Raw genomic sequence first — 23,191 nt, 5'->3', positions numbered from 1 at the left:
CGCATGTGGTAGTCCGATCATAAAATCCACTAGATCATGAAATTCCTAGGCTATATGTACAATAAAAATTTAATTTGATATGCGAGAGATCTCATTAATTGCCATATTGGGTGGGCCGATGAGAGTAATAATAGGTAGGCATAATGTTTGTTTATACAGATACTTTTTTATACTGCGTCGGTGGCAAACAAGCATACGGTCCGCCTGATGGGAACCGGTCACCGTAACCTATGGACGCCTGCAACTAAAGGAGTGTCACATGCACATTGTCAACCCATTAGGTACTTATTATGTGTAACGAAAAAGTTCATATTAAACATAAATATTACATTTTAAACCAGGTTTAAAAATGTAACTTAAATCTTAAGGTATTAATAGGCTACTTGACCCTTTTTAGGGTTCCGTAGTCAACTAGGAACCCTTATAGTTTCGCCATGTCTGTCTGTCCGTCCGTCCGTCCGTCCGTCCGCGGATAATCTCAGTAACCGTTAGCACTAGAAAGCTGAAATTTGGTACCAATATGTATATCAATCACGCCAACAAAGTGCAAAAATAAAAAATGGAAAAAAATGTTTTATTAGGGTACCCCCCCTACATGTAAAGTGGGGGCTGACATTTTTTTTTCATTCCAACCCCAACGTGTGATATATTGTTGGATAGGTATTTAAGAATGAATAAGGGTTTACTAAGATCGTTTTTTGAAAATATTAATATTTTCGGAAATAATCGCTCCTAAAGGAAAAAAAGTGCATCCCTCCCCCCCCCCCTCTAACTTTTGAACCATAAGTTTAAAAAATATGAAAAAAATCACAAAGTAAAACTTTATAAAGACTTTCTAGGAAAATTGTTTTGAACTTGATAGTGTAGTGTATAGGTGTCTCGAGTACATATGGCAGTCGGAGTCCGAGAGCGACAGAGGACGGACGTGCGGTGTGTATTGGCGAGCCAACCCGATGTATATAAAGTAATAGCGTGACATTACAAGTGGCGACGAGGATAAAAGCAAGTACTTACCACGTGAATCTAGTATTCGGAAAAGATGGGATAGAAACATAAGTAACATAACCTATAAAATCGAGTAACGATGCGCCATGATGCACCGTTATCTTTTTGTAAACAGGTTTGGTTACCTGCCGTTTTAAATTACTGGCATTCTTAGTAGTTTCGGAACGTAATGAAGCTAAATGAAAGTGTTCATTAAATACTACAAAGCGAAATGATTATAACGGCAGTTTTTCAAGAATTAAGTCAAAACTAAATAAAAATAAATGAAATGTTATTTCTTTCAACCGTGCGAATATAAATCTTAAGCAGGTAACCGAACGATGCAATTAATAAAATGTTTGAGGCAATTGACAACATACGGCCAGCCTTCCTAGATTGTCATGCCTATACAGGTGTTGGTGTGTGGCTCCTACCTACCTAGTAAACGGTTTGGTTACCTACCTAGATTGCCAAATGTTTTTAGGCACCAAAATGTTATTTGAGTTTATGTGTAGTGGGTTTATAAAATTGATTTATTATTTACATAAATCACAGCCCGGAATCATTACAATTTACAATAATTTCCGTCCAACCAAAAGAAATGATATTTATTTTTAATTAGTGAAGTTACCATCTACCTGTTGGTTGGTTTAATACACAAAATTATGTGATGTTGCTAAATTTATGAATGGTTAAGCTAGTTACCTAAATAAGGCATTTACTTGAATGATAAAATGTTGTACAACCATCACACTTAAATGTCCTATGGTAGCATTAGTCGATGTTTGAGAGTAAGGTGAAAACCAAAACAAACTAGATAAATACTTACCTAAGTATACTTCCTTACAGGGGTGAATTTACGTAAAAGTAACGTAAGTCACGACTTCATTAAGTGGTTATTTGAACTACAGCTGCAAATGAAAGGATCTATGCATATGTCGGGAAAGTAACACTTATTTAGAGATAGATTATCACTTGAACGTGAATCTTTTGAATTGATTGAACATGCCATAAAATCGTGACTAATACTCTTGTCGCGGATTGACTTACGTAAACATTCCTAACGCCGATTTCGAGCAGTTTTATCTGAGTATTTAATTACTTAAAAACCAGAAAACCAGATGGGTTCACATTAAGTGCTAAATATACCTACTTATAATAAATAAAGAAATATACACCCTGTTGTTATTGGATTACGTTAACTTAAAAAAAAAAAAAAAAAAAAAAAAAAAAAAAAAAAAAAACACTGAACATTGAATTGTTGCAAATATGAGCTTAATGATAATAACCTAAACACGAAGTAAATTACGGTTATACTGGTTGAACGTGCGCTTAAATGACGCTTAGATCAGATGATAAATACTATCTGAGCCTTCAATTGTCATAATAGTAGATTGACGTCGGTCAATAAATATCATTAAATTGAAACCGAAATAAATTACACATATGAAAGGAAAAAATACCAAGGCATCCAGTGCCTGAGAGTCTGAGACAACTACCCCAGTAAAACACTCAAGTACAATGACTGAGTACTTTGAGATAGCATAAGCTGAAATATTTTCAATATAATATATTTTGACTTGTGTTAGTTAGAATCATTGAATTGATTGGGTACAGGTTGCCCCAAGAAAGTCCAGTATGGCTTCTTAATTGTCGTTGGAGGCATTTGACAGCGAAGGTGATCCTACATCAGTAGGAGTTCGGTGGGAGCGCTGGAAAAGAGCACTCTTTATATACCTAGATGCCGCTAACGTCAATCAGAGTGAAAAAAATAAAAAAAATAAAGACAGTGCATTGGTTTGACATTGCATTGTATATTAAAAAAAAACACGTAGTGGTGCAGCTGAATTGAATAAAATTAAGCGAACGCTTGATACATTTCAACAACGCGGAAAAAAAAGAAGTTGCTAACTCTGCTTACCGTCAACAAGGCTTTGTCAGTATGGGTGACCTCAAGAGAAAGACATGCCTATTTAAGTTGATCTATGATAGATTTTCAAAGACAATCTACGTCAGTTGAAAATCATTACAAAAATATATTGGTACTGAAGGTACTCGTTATCAGTTAGGGTAATAGGTACATACTGCAGAGATTCATGTAGGTGAATCTCATACAAGTCAGGTGTCCAGTTAAAACAAATAAACTAATGGATCTGTGAGCCTCTATTGAACTAATATAGAAAAAAAATAAGAAATAAAAATGCTGAACTTGTTTGCGTAATTTCACGGGAGGATATTGAAATGTGGTCTCTCTTTCGTGAATACATATTAAAGATTTTCCAAGCGAACTATTAACCTAAGTTTGTAAATTTATAAAATAAATCTCACTAGTGACCTTATTTCGTCTGGTCAAGAAAATGAACAAAAGCAGGCGTTCATAGGTTACGGTGACCGCTTTCAATTAGGAGGCCCTATAACTGTTTGCCACCGACGTGGTATAAAAAAAAATGTAGAAGGAAGTGTAACTACACTTAACAACATCAAACTTGTAGTTGGAATGAAAGAACACGTAGGCGCAATTTAAAAAAAAAAAAATAGAAATGTTGAACGAACATTAAATCTAGTTGTTTTTCTCTCCGTGTGACACATAAATAAACGCTGAGTCTGTCAAGATATAACATCTCCTGAAGGAATTTAAAGACACAGCTGCAAAAACAAATTCAAATCGTGGTACCTTGGGAGAAACACTGTGCTTATCTACTAAACTACCTCGTAGTTCGGTGAGCTGTATAAGTATTCTGTTACTCCTGTTACTCCGGTCAATTTCAGTATGACTTGATGCCTTGTAAATGGGCATGCTGATTTGTTCGGTTAACAGCGCAAAGAAAGTAAATGAAGGAGATAATATTTGGGTAATAATTTAGATAATATTTTATCAAAGGAATGGAATGCACTCCCACCATAGATGTTCCCAGAAAAATACGACCTCGGTCTCATTAAGATAAAAGTGAATATGCTAAGTATTACTGAATCGGTGAGCTCCATCTTCGACTATATCTTCACCTTCCATCAGGTGTGACTATGGTCAATCGCCAATCAGCCAAAAAAAAAAAAAAAAGAGTGGTTTTGTAATTTCTTTAATAATCATATTATAAAATAGCCTAGCCTAAGAGTTAAGATCTTAAGATAGATAAAGAGATAATAATAATAATAAAAAAAAAGATGTTGATAAAATACTTTAAAAGAAAAGTGTTATCTAAAATATGTACATACTGTGTAGATATAAATCGGATGTTAATTGGGTCAATTGGGTAAGCAATTCTTAAATAGTGTATGAACAGCTATCTATTTTAGAAAATTCATCGTTGATTACTTTGTGTGGTACAAAGTATCTACGAGAAAGAAAGCTGATCATGATGAAACAAAATCAATAAAACGATAAAGTGGATACGTGACCCTGAATAGGATTTTAATGCATATTCTATATAGTATCTCTATGTATTACAATGCAATGAATCACGAGCCCTTTCGATCCAGGAAAAAAAAAAACAGTAGACAGTAAAAGTTTTAATAACTATGCACTGCAATTTATAATTAAATTTATGAGTAGATCTAACTAAACATTATAATATCCGTAAGTATTATGAATTGCATTAGATGAAATGAAAAATGAAATAAAATGAAATAAATATTTATTCAAAAACTAAACCTACAACTAAATTTATCTTCTGCCAAACCAGAGTAATGGTTTGTCGGCAGACGAGGCTCCAGATACATTAGGTCCTATAACTAAATACTTATATGTACTATTTACTAGTTACTAGCAATAATAGGTGCATATAATGAAGTATAGGGCCGATACAATCAGTTATCATCAATAATTACCTAATATACATTAGACGCCTGACAAGCGACCTATTAAAAAAATAAATAAATAATAATAATGTAAATCAAGAAAAGGTATGAAATTAGTGAAATATTATTATACGAGCCGTACACCTTAGATGATATGATTCTTGATGGTTGATGGTAGTCTTGATAGAAACACTGATTTTTGATACACTTATAAATTTATTGATAACCAAGGTATACTGAGTACTAGCTAGGAGCACGTATAAACGTAAACTAATGCATAAATCGATGTATAGCGTAATCGCAAATACAGCGATCAATCAATCAATCAATCATTATTTATTTGCAATAAAACATAACTAAATGCATGCAAATGCAATCAAGCAATGCAAAGCAATTCTAATCAAGTCATAATTATATTAATTTTAATGCTGACGCGAGAAATGTGCGATGCTTGCATTGTACAATTATATTGTATGCTATTGAAGAAAGAAAAAAAAAAACAATCATATATGTACCTATATATATAAAAAAAAAAGTACTAATCTAGTTTTCAAAACAGTCTGAATTGAAAAAGATAACAGATTTAAAGAAGAAGGAGTGAGACTGACATTTAGGAATTGTAGTTAATAAAACACACAAGTATGTTTGAGTACACACTGCAGGTGGTGGTGCAGCGTCCGCTCTGAGTCAACCCTCAGACCGGAATGTCCTAAACATAATTATGACTAAAGATAGAAAATTAATCCCTAATTATAACTACTTCACATACAGTACTAAGTGGTAAAGACGGAGATGATCAAATTAGGAATGACGAAAGTGGGCAGACAATTAGAAGAAACGTAGTTCATTAAAAAGAAAAAAAAAAAGATACAAGGCAAGAGCATGGCAAGTATTTGAATTAAAACTAGATTGACCTATTATTTAAATATTTATAAAAAAAAATTTAAAACAAGAAAGGGATGTAGTGTATAGGTGTCTCGAGTACATATGGCAGTCGGAGTCCGAGAGCGACAGAGGACGGACGTGCGGTGTGTATTGGCGAGCCAACCCGATGTATATAAAGTAATAGCGTGACATTACAGATAGGTTCAGTAGTTTTTGAGATACATACGGAAAACTACGGAACCCTACACTGAGCGTGGCCCGACACGCTCTTGGCCGGTTTTTTTAAAGTCTATCTTATATTATTAATTACTGACCAATTAACCGAAAAAAAATACTGCCATATTTTATTATGACTTGAAAACCGCAAAAAACATTTTTAAAGTAGGTATACTTTCACTTAATCAGGCAAAAACAACATTAGCCATGTTGATCTATAGGTTGTTTGTGCATAACGTATATCGAATTGAACACAAAATTTTCTGACATTTAAGTATGAGGCATAAAGTTCATTATGTCAGTGATTGACTCGACATGAAGTTAAGTTATGTTATATGACGTCACTACATGACTAACATCATTTTCGGTGGCCAAAGTTAAAAAAAAATATTACACAAATTTTTAGTCGAAAATACGTAGCCATCATACACTTTTAATAGCCAAAATCTATAAACACTGGTTTCTTATGTCAAATACTACAGGAAACAATCATTTCTTGTGCCAAATTCGATAAGAGTCTAGTAGCCTATTATTTTAATATTTAAAGCTTTAAGCGCATAATTTGACATCAATCAAAATAGAAAAGGAAGCTACAATTAATATTGAACGACATCTGTATTCAAACTATGAAATGTCAGCATTCAATTTCATGCCAGATCTATTCCTAGAAATTTTATAAATTGTCGAATTGTGCGCTCGGCCAACGACATACATTATGTACGTTTAAGGATGTGCAATTACATCTGTCAATCAACCGTTCCACTCCAACGGAGAAACACAGTTCCTCGCGGCTTTGCATACCATGTGCATACTGATATCCTTTACGTGTCAATGCCTGTTGTACTTACTCATTTAACAATGCTTGCTTCCTATCGGTAGACTTTGATGTTGCTACGGAAGGGAAAATTAGTGAAGGTTGTACCAATACAACATTATTTAGGGATACGTGGTTTTGTTACGCTATGTCCGTTAGTTTATCCTTCTGTTTATGCGGTTCGATTATGAACGATAGGCTAGCATCTGTCACTGCAACATAACGATATCGTGTTACTTTAACCTTTTTTGCCATAAGTGGCTCAGCAAGTTGATCATTTTCATTTTCTCTGTCTACTCCTTTTATGAATACAATCGTGAGTTGCACACATACATATGCGTACACACATACATATGTGTGTACGCATTTTTGTAAATAATAGCTTCTAAGAAAAAAAAATGTTGTAGATGTAGATGTAGATGTAGTGTAGGGACGCCTGGCCGGATACAGGCGGGCTGTCGATCGCTGGTGCGTTCATTCAGCCCAATTCCCTGGAGTTGGAGCTGCAGGTTACTGTCCCGGCTGCCCTCCCACACTTCTCTCCTCAAATCTTCTTGTTTTCCTGCAGAACAGAAGGACATCTTTAAGTTTGACATCCTTGAGTTCATCTTCTCCCAGATTGTCTCTACCGAATGTGTCATGTCGCGGTGCCGCATACATGATACATTCTGCTAGTAGGTGCAAGCTAGTCTCCTCCTTACCACAGTGTGGACAGGATTCGTCACTACTGATACCTATTATCTTCATATGTCTGTTAAGGGTGTTGTGTCCCGTTATGATACCGGTCAACATTCTTAGACTGTTCTTACCTAGTTTCAGAAGATACTTAGTTCTCCTTTGGTCTCTGCCTTCTATCATCATCTTCGTTTGTCTACAACTGGTCTCTCTTTCCCAGGCTCTTTGTGCTTCCATCTCTTTTATCCTCTCAATGACTCCTTTCGTGACGTCAGCTGACATAGGCAGAGCCGGTTCCGGACCCAAGAAAAAAAATGTTACATTATCAAAGATTTTGCAAAGTACATTGCTGAAATCATCTAGTTAGTGCGTTTTCACATTATCCGATCCAATATCGGATATAGGACGGATATCCCATATATTTAAGCCGCTATCTTTGACTTTTGCCTCTGAAACCCTTCCTACATCCGTGATCCAATATCAATTCCTAAAATCGATATATTCATAGAAACTAAACGTCCATTTCCCATTTGTCCCAGTAGCCATTTTAACAATCTACAGACCCTAGTCGGAAACGAAACAATTAATTTTCAGCTTCAAATCCTTCAGCTTTATATTTATAAATCCGGTGTGTTCGTGAATACAATTAGTGCGATCCGGCAATCCGCCGAGCATTATGAATGCGGTGGGAACGGCGACAGGTGCCGCGTAATCGCATGAAGCCCGAATCATAGTCGGCTGCGACTCACAAAGATTATACAGCCATGAAACGACAGAAATCTGAAATATTTCATCGTCAAACCTAGCCAAGATCAAAACATCAGTAGCAGCACATGCAATAAATAGTCTGAACTGTCATCTCCATCTCAAGTATCTCAACACATTTTTTACAACTTTCATCCTCCACTCGCCACTCGACTTAGCAGGGCAGTGTAGGCCTCCAGATTAACCAAAGGTATGATTGCAAGATACGAACAAGAACTGAAGCATTTTCGTCGCAGTGTCAATTAATTGCATGAAGCCCAAATCATAGTCGGCTGCGACTCACAATACACCCATGATGCGGCAGCAATCTACTGCTGAGCTAAAACAAGCTAAGGCTTCTCGTTTTTTTAAAGATTAGAGCAGTGTTTTTCAAAGTGTGGGTCGCGACCCCCAGGGGGGTCGCGGCACTTAACCTGGGGGCCTCGAAGTTTAGGTTTAAGAGATAGGTCCTTATGACTGGCTGATTTGATTTTTTCTAACTTAATAAAGTCAAATTCTTATTCCTTTTTTTGTTTGTTGAAAATGTCAGCTCACATAAATATGAAGTATCAAATGGGATCAAGCCATTATTTGAAAACCCAGAACGCACCAATTGAAATGGATACCAACTCCAATTTATTTGCAATCTATCAGACACTAGTTCCAAAATTTGCTTCTTTCACCGGGACTTATTCAAAAAAGGATTCAAAATCCAACTTTCTTAAGAAATATTTTGAGAGTTGGTTTTTTCACTTTGCAAGCTCTCCACCATAACAGAAATAAGAATTTCTACGTTCACGGAGATATCTGATGATGTATTTTGAATGATTTTAGCTATGCCAGGGAAATAATCAAATTACATATTGTGTAAAGATGTTGTCCGCAACTCTATTTTTGCTAGAAATCCGTTAACTTTATCTGCTGTAATTATGTTCTCTCATCAAAGATATCGCGGCAAGATACTCGTTTGCCACTTTCAATAGCCAAACATGGTCAGAAAATAAAGCTGCAAATCCAGTTTTGTTATACTTTATATAGCTAATATTTGGCAAATAAACGAGGCATGGGGGTCGCGAAAAAAATTAAGCGGTCATAAAGGGCCGTGACACCATAAAGTTTGAAAACCACTGGATTAGAGTAATAACGGTAGATTTTACCAAAATTTCATCAAATAAAGGTCAAGTCTAGAAGTTAATTACTAAACAAGATGACTGAAGAAAAAACGGAGTATAGCATTTATTAAATACTCCTCAAGCGAAGTTTTATTCCATTTAGCCTTTAGTAAATACTGTATAAAATCCGTGGGTGTCGTAGAAGGTGACTGTGGGATATGGGTTATATTGTGGCGTAGGCGAGAGGCTGGCAACCTGTCACTGCAATGTCACAGTTTCGTTTTCTTTCAACCCCTTATTTGCCAAGAGTGGCACTGAAACCTGAGTAGTTTAATGTGCTCTGCCTACCCCTTCATGGGACACAGGCGTGATTGTATGTATGTATGTATGTATAAAATCTGCTCCTACTGATTTTAAAACTCCTGTGCAAAAATCTAAACCGCCTATCCTAGTGCGGCAGGTGTATATGTCGCAGTAAGATAGATAAAGCCGTTATATAGTTATAACCCTAGGAATATAATTATACGTCGTAACATAGTTAAACGAAAGCGATTAATTGCTATCTTACTAGGAATATAACTATAATACGTTACTAGTTTAGTCATATAGTTATATGACTGGATTCAGTTTAGTGAAATGATTGTAGGCAGGAGTGCAGCGGTGCGGCGGAGGTATAGTTATAACCCTAGGGATATAAGGGAGCGATTCAGAACCATCTTACTAGGAATATAATTATAATACGGTATTTAAAATTGCAAACGGGACTTAATCGCGTATTACTATGTATTAAGTCCCGTTTGCAATTTTAAATATGTGTCAAAATCGTGAAAGTTTAAATCAGTGTTTTATAATACGTATAGCGGGACGATTTGGAATAACAACACCGTCACTGACGTTAGAACAAAGTTTATTTTGTATCGAACATAGTACACAAGGTTTGGTTACTAAACAAACGAATCCAAGCTATATTAGTTAAAACGTAACAGTTAGGGCATGCTCCCGGTATTTCCCGGTTCTTGATTTCCCAGGAAATCCCGGTAATTTTATGGTGGCGAAAGAACCGGGACAAAACTTTAGGAACCGGTGCTCCCGGTTCTTTTCAAAATATCCGATTTATTCATTTTCTGAATTGTATCTGCATTTGGATTTGTGCGATGGCAGTTTTAATTTAATCTGACAAGATAAACATGATATTTATCGCAAATAGTGTAATTTGCAACATTGCTTGAAACCATGGTACTATTGTATTTCCTTATATAACGTAAACAAACCACAGTGAAGAATTGTTTAGGGCAAGAATTTGTTAATTATTTCCAATTCAATGTGCTTATTCTCTCAAAACACACAGACGGACGGACAGGGTGTTTTTGAATTTTTTTGGTATACTTAGAACTATAAAAATAGTTCGAAAATTCAATAAATAATTGTGCACGAAAACGCAACCGTGACATGAACGACAACTGATGCCAAACGACTGCCTTGTGGTAGCGGGTAAGCCCCCGCCCCCGTCTCCACTGCTACAATTATACTACTGAACTTAATCCAGTTATATAACTATATTACTTAACTAGAGACGTATTATAATTATATCCCTAGACTAAGTTTAATCCAGTGATATAATTATATAACTAAACTAGTAACGTATTATAATTATATTCCTAGTAAGATGATAAGGAATCGCTTTCGTTTAGCTATGTTACGGCATATAATTATATCCCTAGGGTTATAACTATACCTCCGCCGCACCGCCGCACTCCTGCCTACAATCATTTCACTAAACTGAATCCAGTCATATAACTATATGACTAAACTAGTTTAGTATTATAGTTATATTCCTAGTAAGATAGCAATTAATCGCTTTCGTTTAACTATGTTACGACGTATAATTATATTCCTAGGGTTATAACTATATAACGGCTTTATCTATCTTACTGCGACATATACAAACGAAGTCCTCCACAACATTGACAAGTCTCAAGATGTACTTATTGTCTTTATTTTACTTGACTCACTGAGACTACCCGAACATAGGTGTTCCTTTATCCCCTCTGCCTCCCCCCTCTCTGCTCAGGTGGGTAGGCAGCTCCACTATTTGCGCAGTTCTGTATGGAATAACACGGCACCGTATTATAGGACTGTTTTTACTGCCCGCAAAACGTTACCCTCCGATTCATAGTCGAAATTATGACTGTGTTTTTGGACGGCTTTTGGTGGACTGTTGTTTTTGAAAATAGTGATATTTGGGGAGAATATTTTGGCTGATGAGTTTAGTCAGGCGAATTTCAACGCGAGTTAGTATTTTTTTAATGTCTGCGTTGACTTGATGCCCTGAAAGGAATTTCTGGCCATATTTGAAATTAATAATTAACATAAATTCCCAGTTGCTTTTGGCGTTGGTAGACCTCGCGCGAAGAAAACGTAAAGACATTTAAAGGTGTACTATAGTCCCCAACCTGTATGACCAGCGTTCTAGATAGCTATAAATTTTGTCCTCTACTCAGAACTGTTTCGAACAACGTCCGATCCAAATCTGATCAGATTCCGTGAAAATAAGATCCGTAGAACTATTTGCATGGCAATTTACGCACTAGGTCTGAATGAAAGAAATCAGATGATGGAGATCGGATATATACAGTAGTGCGTAAATTATAATATGATACGGATATTATTTTCATAGATTCGGATCAGACGTATTAGTGCGACATAGCTCTTTCTCTGTCAACAATCAGAGCCTATCTTAGTGTCTAAGTCATGTTCGCAAACTTCACCCGCCGCTGGTACCTATCCATGAAATCATCTCAAGAGCACTACAATAACACAGTCATAAGTACTTGCTTCGACAAATTGCCATAAAACTATAATCAAACAATGAAACATGTGTAGATCTAGATAACAATTTTTTATGTATCCGCATAGTTAACAAAATCCCTGATGACATCAAATTAAAAAATAATGACAATTTATTCCATAGGAAATTGAAAAGTTTTCTCATACACAAATGTTACTACTCAGTGGAGGAGTTTAAAAAAAAAATGTACTTTACTTTAATTATTCTATTGTATTCTAGTGTATAATTGTATGTGCCTAATCTATAATAAATAACCTGCCTATCCAAATTATTAACTAACTACATGGCCTGAAACTTAGTATTAAGCTAGACATAAGTAATTTGTGTGCCCTGACAGGGTGTCATGGAAGCTATTTGTAAAATTTTAAGATCCTATGTACATGACTTTTTACAAATAAACATCTTATCTTATCTTATCTCAAACCCAGTAGCTCTATTAACAAGTAAAGCCCGTCTAAGTTGTTTTTTGCTAGATTTTCTTACCCGCCTTTACAATCATCATAAAGAACATTAGCATAGCAAAGAAAGTGATAGACTCTTAATTATACAATTTGCATAAATTACTGCGCACTGCATCTGCTTATTAGAAGAAAATATTGAATAGTTTGTCCGTCTTTCACGGCAAAACGGAGCGACGAATTGGTATGTTTTTTAAGTGGAGATAGTTGAAGGGATGGTGAGTGACATAGGCTACTTTTTGTCTCTTTCTAACGCAAGCGAAGCCCCGGGCAAAAGCTAGTACATTATAAATTGGAATTTCACTACCTTTCACTACTTCTTTCATCCCGTGGTTATCGTCGACTGTGGGAGATGGGTTAAATTATGGCGTAGGCTAGAGGTTGGCAATTTGTCACAATGTTGTTTTCTTTCAACACCTTAATTGCCAAGAGTGGCAATACCTTTTGAGCAGTTTCATAAAAGCGTGAGTATAATATATGTACATACCTACCTATGTACGTTTGTATGAGTTTTGTGGAACTTGAGCAAAATGTCATTTGATATTTGCCAGTCGCTTTTCAGTGAAGGAACACATCGTGAGGAAACCGGAATAATTCCAATAAGGCCTAGTTACTCTTTGGGTTGGAAGGTCAGATGGCAGTCGCTTTCGCCTGGGATTAGTTGTCACAGTGGACCCCAAGCTCCCATGAGCCGTGGTGAATACCGGGATAACACAAGGAGAATGATGATGATGTATGTATGTACATAGATGAAACCCAGTAGCTCTGTTAACAACCAAAGCCAGTCTGCACCGTTTTTGCCAACATTTCTTCCCCGGCGTGGCTGGAACATCGCTCTAGTCTAGTTGTTCACTTTTTTTTGCTGTCCCCGACGGTGCGTGGCGTACGCAAAGTCACGCACAAAAAACTAGCTTTATTCTTATATGTTCCATTCAGGTATTAAAATGATATTGATAACGGATTGATAGCATGCAGTCTAGGCTATCTCTTTACCAAAATTATACAGACACCAACAACACCGAGGTATTTTTTGGACGCGAAACAAGCGTAAATAGCTAAAAGTGTTGAGTACCAGAGTCCCTACATAAATCTTTTTTTAAAGTAAAAATCTTACGATCTGCTGACGCGATCAATGGAGAAAGCAAGGATGCCTCTTTTTTCATCCATCAAAGAAACGCAGCCAACCATAAGCAGCTCAGAATAAGTATCATGTCAAATTATAGGTAGGAAAGGTAGGAAAATATCTTGACCTGTTCGATCAACATTGAAACTGACAATTTCTGTGCCTATTTGTGGGTAGATAAGTACCATGATTACATGGAGTCTATATTTCCTTGTTGAACAGGCAATGAACGGCAAAATGTCACTGTCGGGCAAAGAGGATCGAGTATTAAAGAGAGTTACTGTCAAAGTAAAATGTGTAATCACAGTGCATAGACTGCCATCTCTTGACACAGGCTTAAAACTTTTGAACATCAGTTTTGACAATTTGGGACATATTCTTAGCTTGATATGTGTTAAAATGTCAAATATTAATATTAGCGCCATCTAGCTGAGCGTACCCCAAAAGTGTAATGCCATCTAGCCCACCGTACCTTTTACTGTATGGTAGGTACTGAGGTACGTTTTTTTCTTAGACTTTATCGGTCTATACGGAGTTAGATATGTCTTTGCTGTCGGGCGACAATTTTTACTATTGTGAAATAAGCCACAGTAGGCCTAGCACATGATGGCCGCGGGAGTATGTCGCCGCGAGATAGATGACACGTCTTTGTCTAATTGTATTAATGACATAAGGACAGGTAGTCTATCTCGCGGCGACATACTCCCGCGGCCATCATGTGCTAGGCCTACAGGTCATAAGACTGTCCATAAGGGCACAATACTGATAGTGTACTTATTGAGATATAGTATTATATTGGTACCCAATAATCGATTCAGAATGACCTTCCAGGATTTCTTCACGCATGGCGATGCATTATTTATAGGCGACGCGTAATCATTATTGACAGCGTTTTGTTCGAGTTCGAGAAAGTAAAACATTAATTTAGCACACTCATTGGGTTTGGCAGACAGCGTACTGGAAAAACTGCATTGATTATCCTTAGTAATGTTAATATGGGAAAAACTTATTGTTTGTCTATATTTACCTAACCTAAGATAAGTAGATAAACTATGTTTATATCTTTTATGTGACCCGTGATAAGACCATTTCTTTATTATCTAATATTTATTGCTAACTAGCTTTTTCCTGCAGCTTCGCTCGCATTAAATTCGAAAATTTCGAAATGCTCCATTCCAATTAGGGAAATGGGGAGTTAGAAAGAGACAAAAGTAGCCTATGTCACTCTCCGTCCCTACAACATTTTGTCGTGAAAGACGGACAAACAAACAGACACACACACTTTCCCGTTTAGGTATAATATTAGTATGGACTATGGATAGTTGTTCCAAACCGAAACCAGATTGCGGACGCAGCGTTTATGTGGAGTTCTGATTCAGACTATTATACTTCAAGAAACGTCAAAGAGTTCATTTATCAAAATATTTTGCCAAAATTAATAACAGTTTAGATGTGACGAAGTTTTAACAGTCAGTGGGCTATTGTCATTTACCACAGTGACATTGAAACTTGATACTGATTATCTGTACCTATTTCTGGGTTGATAAGTCCGAGACTAGGTTGGTAAGTGCGTTTTCACATTTTCCGATCCGATATCGGATGTCGGAAGGATTTCAAAGGCAAAAATCAAAGATACATACATACATACAATCACGCCTGTATCCCATAAAGGGGTAGGCAGAGCACATGAAACTACTAAAGCTTCAGGGCCACTCTTGGCAAATAAGGGGTTAAAAGAAAAGGAAACTGGCATTGCAGTGACAGGTTGCCAGCCTCTCGCCTACACCACAAAAAACAAAGATGGCGGCTTCAATGTATGGGATATCGGTCCTACATCCGATATCGGATCGGATAATGTGAAAACGCACTAAGTGTATTGACGCCCGGTTTGGTCGGTAGTGACCCTGCCTGCTACGCCGCGGTCCTGGGTTCGAATCCCGGTAAGGGCATTTATTTGTGTGATGAGCACAGATATTTGTTCCTGAGTCATGGACGTTTACTATGTATAATTATAAGTATTTGTATATTATAAACACAACACAAGCCTTCTTAAGCTTACCGTGGGGCTCAGTCAATCTGTGTAAGAATGTCCTATAACATAAGTCGGATACTCGATCACTGCAGCCATACTGAATGAATGTTATTTTTAAAGGCATTCCGGTAAAATTCCCCGTAATATAATAAAGCGGTTATCTTATCCGTCCACAAAGCCTTTCCCGTCGCCATGCAAATGTGGGGGGCTTCCTTCCGGCAATTATGTGTGCGTGTGTTCCATTTTACGCATTTTGTACTAAATATATCGTGGCTCTTTTGTAAAACACCTTTGGTTCGTTCTCAAAAAAGTGGCACCGTCAGGGTAAAGTGAATGAAAAAAAATGAAAATGGTTTTTTGTACCTTTTTGGATTTAAATATGTTTTTGAGTGCATCAATCATACGGAATTTGCAGGAGGGAACGAAATAGTAGTAAAAACGTAGAACTTATAGCGAGTTGAAATTTTAGACATACAGGAGAAAGTGAATAGACAGGGTAGCAGGGAAAACGTGGCAGGATAAAGAGAGTTTGAATAAAAAAACAAGTTTACCACTAATAATTCAACGTATATCGACTATTATGATTTCGTTAGGATTCAATTTTTTTTCTTTAGTAGAAACAAAAGCAAAAAAAAGTATTTTTTTAAACAATATCCATTATTTTTTATTAAAAACAGTTGAAGTACAGTAAGTGATATCTGATTATTATTTTCAGTCACGATGCCTGCAGTGTTTGACTGGTAGAGAATGCCTTAAGGCATTATGTACACAATTTTGTACTTTTTTATGTGCAATAAAGAATAAATAAATAAGTACCTACAATCACAGTCTTGTAAAACAACAAAGCACATATCATGATTCACAATGTGAGTTGTACTTGTGCATGTAATGCCTGCAATGGCTGCCCCAGTGGAAGAGTTGGTTCGTCTCCTTGATGTCTCCTTGGTAACAGATGTCGAGATAATGAGGTCAGTATTTAAAATGAGGGCCACTCTAGGGCCGGACGGTGTGCATTGGCTCTTTAAACATCTTGGAAGTAGATTACGTGGCCACATTGACGACTGCCTCCGAGAGGGTATAAATTCTCGTTGGAAGGTGGGCAGACTGTGCCTTTCGAAAAAAGGGTAGTCCAGCTGACTGTCCCTTAGGATACCGTCCCATTGCCCTCCTAGATGAAACTGGCACGATGTTGAGCGCATCATCGTAAGTCACATCTACTGCTGTGCACGCATTTTGAAAGACACGTGCCCAAACATCAGAGATCGGGTTCTGGGAGGAGCGATATACGCAATTGATGCGCTGCATAAATACAGCGGTCTGGTAGCAGAGAAAAGGCAGGGAGCTATCGCAGTATCTCTTGACATTGCCAATTACTTCGGCTTTCTTCCTTATGTGGTAATAAAATAGGCGTATTGCTTCCACGATGCGCCTTTCTATTTGAAGATCATCATATACCATAGGGCATTACCTTATAGATAGAGTACTGCTCAATGAATCAGGAGGAAGATGCCTAGAAAGACGAATGGAGTGTGGTGTTCCTACCGGCTGCGCCATATAAACGTATAGGGACAGGTCAATGAGACTACGTGCTCAAATCAAGACTGACTTCTTTATTCTTCTTCTTACCCACATGCATATTCATAATAATCATAACCTACCCACAGTTTTCCACAGGGGTCGGTACTGGGCGCCTGCTCTGGAGCATTGGCTTTGACTTGGCTATCAGAGTAGGCCAACTTCTCCGCATGATCACCATTTGTTATGCCGATGACACAATAGTAGCCGTGAGGGGAAGAAAGTACCAGGATAATAAGGAGAGCCACAGTGGCAACTGAGCTCACAGTTAGGCGCATTAATTTGTTTGGGCTTGCGGTGTTACTTGCCACGACCGATGACGTGGTTTTCGAAAGAAAGGTTGGCTTCTGCCCGAAGAAAGTGATTGCTGCCGACCTAGCCAAAATGATAATCGTTGACGCTATACGCCGATCGAAATGCAATCTGGTTCTGTAATGCCTATATGCAAGAGCGATAGGGATGTTGCCTTGCCTATTGGCGGTGAGGCGGTCCCTCTTACGCCCCAAATTAAGTACTTGGGCTTAAATTCAAACCAAAATTGGTACTCCGAGGAACATTTTATCAAATTGGTTCCTAGCCTCGTCGGGACTGCTTCGGCGCTGAGCAGACTATTGCCCAATATCGAAGGACCCAATGCCCCATATCGGCGCTTATATGCGAACGTCATCCGCAGCGTATATACAAAATTTCAGCTCAGTCGGTTGAATATTTCTGCTTCAAATTGGGTTGCAAGATTTGACCTCAACAAACATACATACATACATTGCAAGTTAGTAAAAACCATGTCAAAATAGCTTTTTTTTACTTGTGTTTCTTTATCCTGTCAACAGTCACTTTACCCTGCAGAGTGATGGCAGGATAAAGTTACACAGGGTGTAGTGAAAATCCGATTAACTAGATATTATCTCCGAAACTGTTGATAATACAACTGTCATAATTTTAATATACATAGTTATACTTCAATACAACATTAAAATGTTATTGGTAAAAAAAACTGCCGTATTAATATTTTAAAATAATCATGCCAGAATAAAGTGGACATACCTGTTACAAACTCCGAACGTCACACTTTGAAAACTTCTAACCACAAGACCGCAGCACCTCACACACAAACCTTTACACCGGCGGCTAGAACCATACTGGCTACGTGTTTTACGTATATTAGGGCCTCAATAAGACTTTCTGTGTGTGAGTGAGGTGCAATACCACGGACACACAGGATATGGAGAAAATATCGCTGGACAAACTTTGAAGGTGAAAATTAGTGTTCAAAAGTAATCGAAACATCCCGTGCAACGTATATTTAAGAATATAGTAGTCTATTCTCTACAAAAAATCGATATTTTATTATCATAAAACTGCAATTTAATAATCTATAGAGCGAAAACTTGAGCAGTGTCGCGTTGTGACAAGGCAGGGTACAGTAGAAAACGGTCTTCTTTATTTTTTTTTTACAAAAGTATTATATTTATAGAAAAAATATGTGTTGGCCTCGATGTATCACGTTAATGCTTACTTATGAAAATTTTAATTATATGTGAAAATTATATATTTAGCATACTTTCTATTCAAAAACGTGATGGCAGGGTACGATGCCACTATTTTGAGAATTACCCCTTTTATTAATGTAGTCTAACAAACAATAAATCAAGGGACCGATTTTTGAATCTTGAACGCATATGAATTCACCGTTCGAAAGTTGTAGCATTACGTCGTTTTCCACAGACTTTCAAACGGCGAATTCATGCGTTTGAGATTCAAAAATCGGTCTTCTGATTTTGATTTTCTTATTCATTGTAGTGAAATAAAAGGATTGTTTCATTTTGTGCGAGAGAAAAAGCGTAGGTATGTTAAGACAAGTTGTACTCAAATATGTGACATATTTTTTATAGAAACAAAATTACTTTAAATTAGAAGATTGTTACGACCACGCCACGACATACAGTGAAATTATTGTGCATAAATAGTTATATGTACTTATAGGTACCTATAGGAAAGTTTATCTATGAGCCATTGTTTTATCGACATATGATGAAACAAATCGACAAAATTACAGACAAGAAATAAATAGACTAACAGTAAACTAATTTACAAAGAACTGCTTGAATTTCTTTTTTAATCTGTAACTTCTGATTTCAGTCCCCGTGAGTTTAAATGAGTACCGAGCACATTTCTATGTACAATCAAAATAATTATAAAAAATAAACTGCATCGCATATCGCTGTTTCAGACTCAGTAGGTATAACCAAGTATAACTCATCTAAATAATTTTATTTTAATGTGAATATGTTTTATATGTATAGTTTTATACATAAATATATGTATCACTAGTATTGTATTTGCCGAAATATACACCGTGTTTTGGTACCTTTTGGTTCTTTGTCGATCCTCCGATATTGCGACGCAGTTACCTACATACATCGCCTATGATTCTTCAGAACTTATATGAATATGTATACATATAAGTTAATTATAACAATGTTCCCAGTATTAGAGGGTCGGTAATATGTCGCAGGCAGTAATTACCGGTCGTTCCGCGGTAATTACCGGCTGATAAAAAACTAATTGCCGCCACCGGTAAGTAAATATCGTCACGGTAAATATGGCCATTTTAGCTAATTTCGTTATTAGTTTCTGACACATTTTTATTTTAAACTACGTTTTTAAAACACATAAGTGATGCGAAACTACTTTGGAAAGTTTCACCGCAAAACTGTACTTTTAGCTGCAAAATTACGTGGAGAAATTATGAAGGAATTCATTGATAAATTCACCATGCACTTTTACAACTCACTGTACAAAAACGCCACTGAAGAATGTCTTAAAACCGAAATAAATTACACATATGAAAGAAAAAGTGACCAAGTCCTCTGGTGCCTGAGGCTGGAATCGAACCAGCGTACTCTCGAATCGCGGGAGATGCCTCTTTATCCGCTCGGCCACCCAGGTCACAGCTGTCGAGGTCGAAATTATCTCTCATATAAGTAATCTATACAAGGACTCGTAGCGCCCTCTGTCCATCCCTAGGGTAGAACGGTATGGTTCCTGAGAGAGGGTGGTTGAGAAGAATGTCTTGTTACCATTGATAGTAGTAGGTAGCTTCAGTAGTAGGTAGGTAGTATAGGTAATTTAGGTCTACAAGTAATCCATGGCATCAAGGCATTTTTAGTGGCACCATCTGCTATTTGCACGCTTTTAGGCGGTCGCATTTTTTTTTTTTTTTTAATCAAAATATTCTTTATTCAAATAGGCTTACAATAAGCACTTTTAAATTGTTTTTAATGTATGCGATGGTATTATCTTCTTATATTTATTTTATGGTATCGGTACGTTATTTCACCCGCTACTTTACACGAAAAAAATGGAAAAGCGATCGATATCATGAGAGCAGACAACACGACCTGGACGTGCCAAGCTGCCGCCTAGCGAAAACTGCTAATAGTTTGCATGTACTAGGTCCCAAGCTGTATAATAAAATTCCTGTCAACATCAAAAATGCTAACACATATTTAGGCTTCACTCTAAAACTAAAATCATTTTTGCTGCAGAAGGCCTACTATTCCGTTTCTGAATTTATGACCGAATGAAATAAAATTATATACCTACTATGCAATTAATATCATAAATTATCATAATATAATACGAATAAAATAGAATTATATGTCACTTTTTGTAAATAATAATTATAATCTTTAATTCCAATGACAAAATGTACAATAAATTAAATTATACTTAAACTAGATAAATATTAGACTTATATTGACCGGGATATAGACCGTGATTACCTTTTTGATTTTTGTCGAGCTCCCAAAACTCTTTTAGATAAATATTTTTGTAAATTGTATATAAATATGTGAATGTAAAACCTGACAATGTATAATCAATACTGAATAAAGAATATGAATATGAATATGAATACTATTGATGCTGATCATACATATACAATGTAGGCATTACACTTTATTTCCTGTTAATTTGTGTAATATACGGGCTGAATCAGATGGCAGTATAAACTGGCTAGTTTTCATTTAGATTGGAACATAAAGCAGCTTACTATGGAAACGGTTTAGGCGTTGCCGTCTGACAGACTGACATGCCGTCGAGCGGGTGCAACCAGTTGCAATTATAACACAGCACATGTAGACACTATATTGACTGTTAAAATATGACGGTTTTTTTTATTTAATTCTCGTTCACATACGGCCAGTATTTATCTAATCGAATATTGGAAATAAATATGTGCGATATGATCGGATATGTTAATGCCAAAAATTACGTTTTTGCTCGTGAAAACTCACTTTTGACACTAAAAAATAGGCATAATATCACATTGACATCTTACTTTAACATCGAGTAGGTACAACAGTAGGTATATCTTCATTTTGGGCCTTTAAAATTAAATGAGATTCATCGATTCGCCCTTAAATTACTATGTAAATACCAACACAAGGTATCGACAATATCCATTTGGGAACAAATATTTATTCCCTTTACACAAATAAATGCCTCACCGGGATTCGAACCCAGACTATTTTCTTAGCACCCATCCACCGTGCATACAAAAAAAATCTGTTAATATTATCTTTTCCTGTTTGAAACATATTAAAAAGTGTATGTAGTGTACTATGTGCAACGTTACGATGTTGACAGCCGGTAGTCGCGCCGTTAACGCATTAATTGTTAGGAAAATGGGCCGCGGAACCTTTTCATGCCTCTAGACGGAGAGCTGGCAGAATTTTGGAGTAGGTCCTTGAGGCAACCTGGAAAGGTGCTCAGATGCTTCTCTGATCATAGCCAACATCAGGTCTGCAAGTCTGGCAGCTGGGGAGCGGGGCTTTATCGAGCTATGAATTTTTAAAGATTTAATTTTTTGAGGCCCAAAAAAGGTGTTTGAGGCAACCTGGAATTATTAAAAAGTGAAAATAGAGTTCCTCAGAAGTCGCATAGTATTTATGCCAGATCATTTGGCCGGGTCCTTCACCGTGCCAGAACAGTGCAAAGTGGTAAAAAAAAAAATTCCAAAAAAGGTTCTTGAGGCAGTCTGTCATTTTTACCAGTGAAAGATGGGGGTCTAAATAGCCATGGAAAAATAATGCCATGACATGAGGTGGGGTCCGTACCCTGCAATTCGATCTTGAAAGTCAATTTTTTAGTTTTTCGTAAATAACTCGTAAACGGTGGCCCACAGCAAAAAAATATGTGAAACAGAAAATATCGACATAAAATTTCCTACAAGAAAGGTTATATACGTTTTTTCGATAGGATCAATATATCAATGGATAATTTAGTAAGAAAGTTTTTTTAATCGATTACATGCTCCGTTTTTCGTCAATACCTCGTAAACGGTGGCCCACAGCAAAAAAATATGTTAAACAGAAAATATCTACATAAAATTTCCTATAAGAAAGGTTATATAAGTTTTTTCGCTAGGATCAATTTTTAGTTGGAAAGTATTTTTAAATAGATATTTGGGCCGTTTTTTGTTGATAACTCAAAAACGGTGGCTCACAGCCAAAAATAATATTAGACAGAATTAATCTACATAATATTTCCTACAAGAAAGGTTCTATAAGATTTTTCGCTAGGATCAATATTTTACTTGGAAAGTATTTTCAAATAGATTTCATGGGCCGTTTTTTGTTAATAACTCGAAATCGGTGGCTCACAGCCAAAAGTAATGTTAGACAGAATTAATCTACATATTATTTCCTACAAGAAAGGTTCTATAACATTTTTCGCTAGAATCAATATTTTAGTTGCAAAGTATTTTTAAATAGATTTCACGGGCCGTTTTTTGTTAATAACTTGAAATCGGTGGCTCACAGCCAAAACTAATGATACACAGAAGTAATCTACATAATATTTCCTACAAGAACGGTTCTATAACATTTATCGCTAGAATCAATATTTTAGTTGGAAAGTATTTTTTA

This window comes from Leguminivora glycinivorella, chromosome 5 (genome assembly GCF_023078275.1).
Source record: "Leguminivora glycinivorella isolate SPB_JAAS2020 chromosome 5, LegGlyc_1.1, whole genome shotgun sequence".
NCBI lineage: Eukaryota > Metazoa > Arthropoda > Insecta > Lepidoptera > Tortricidae > Leguminivora > Leguminivora glycinivorella.
Note: the sequence above shows the minus strand (reverse complement) of the source record.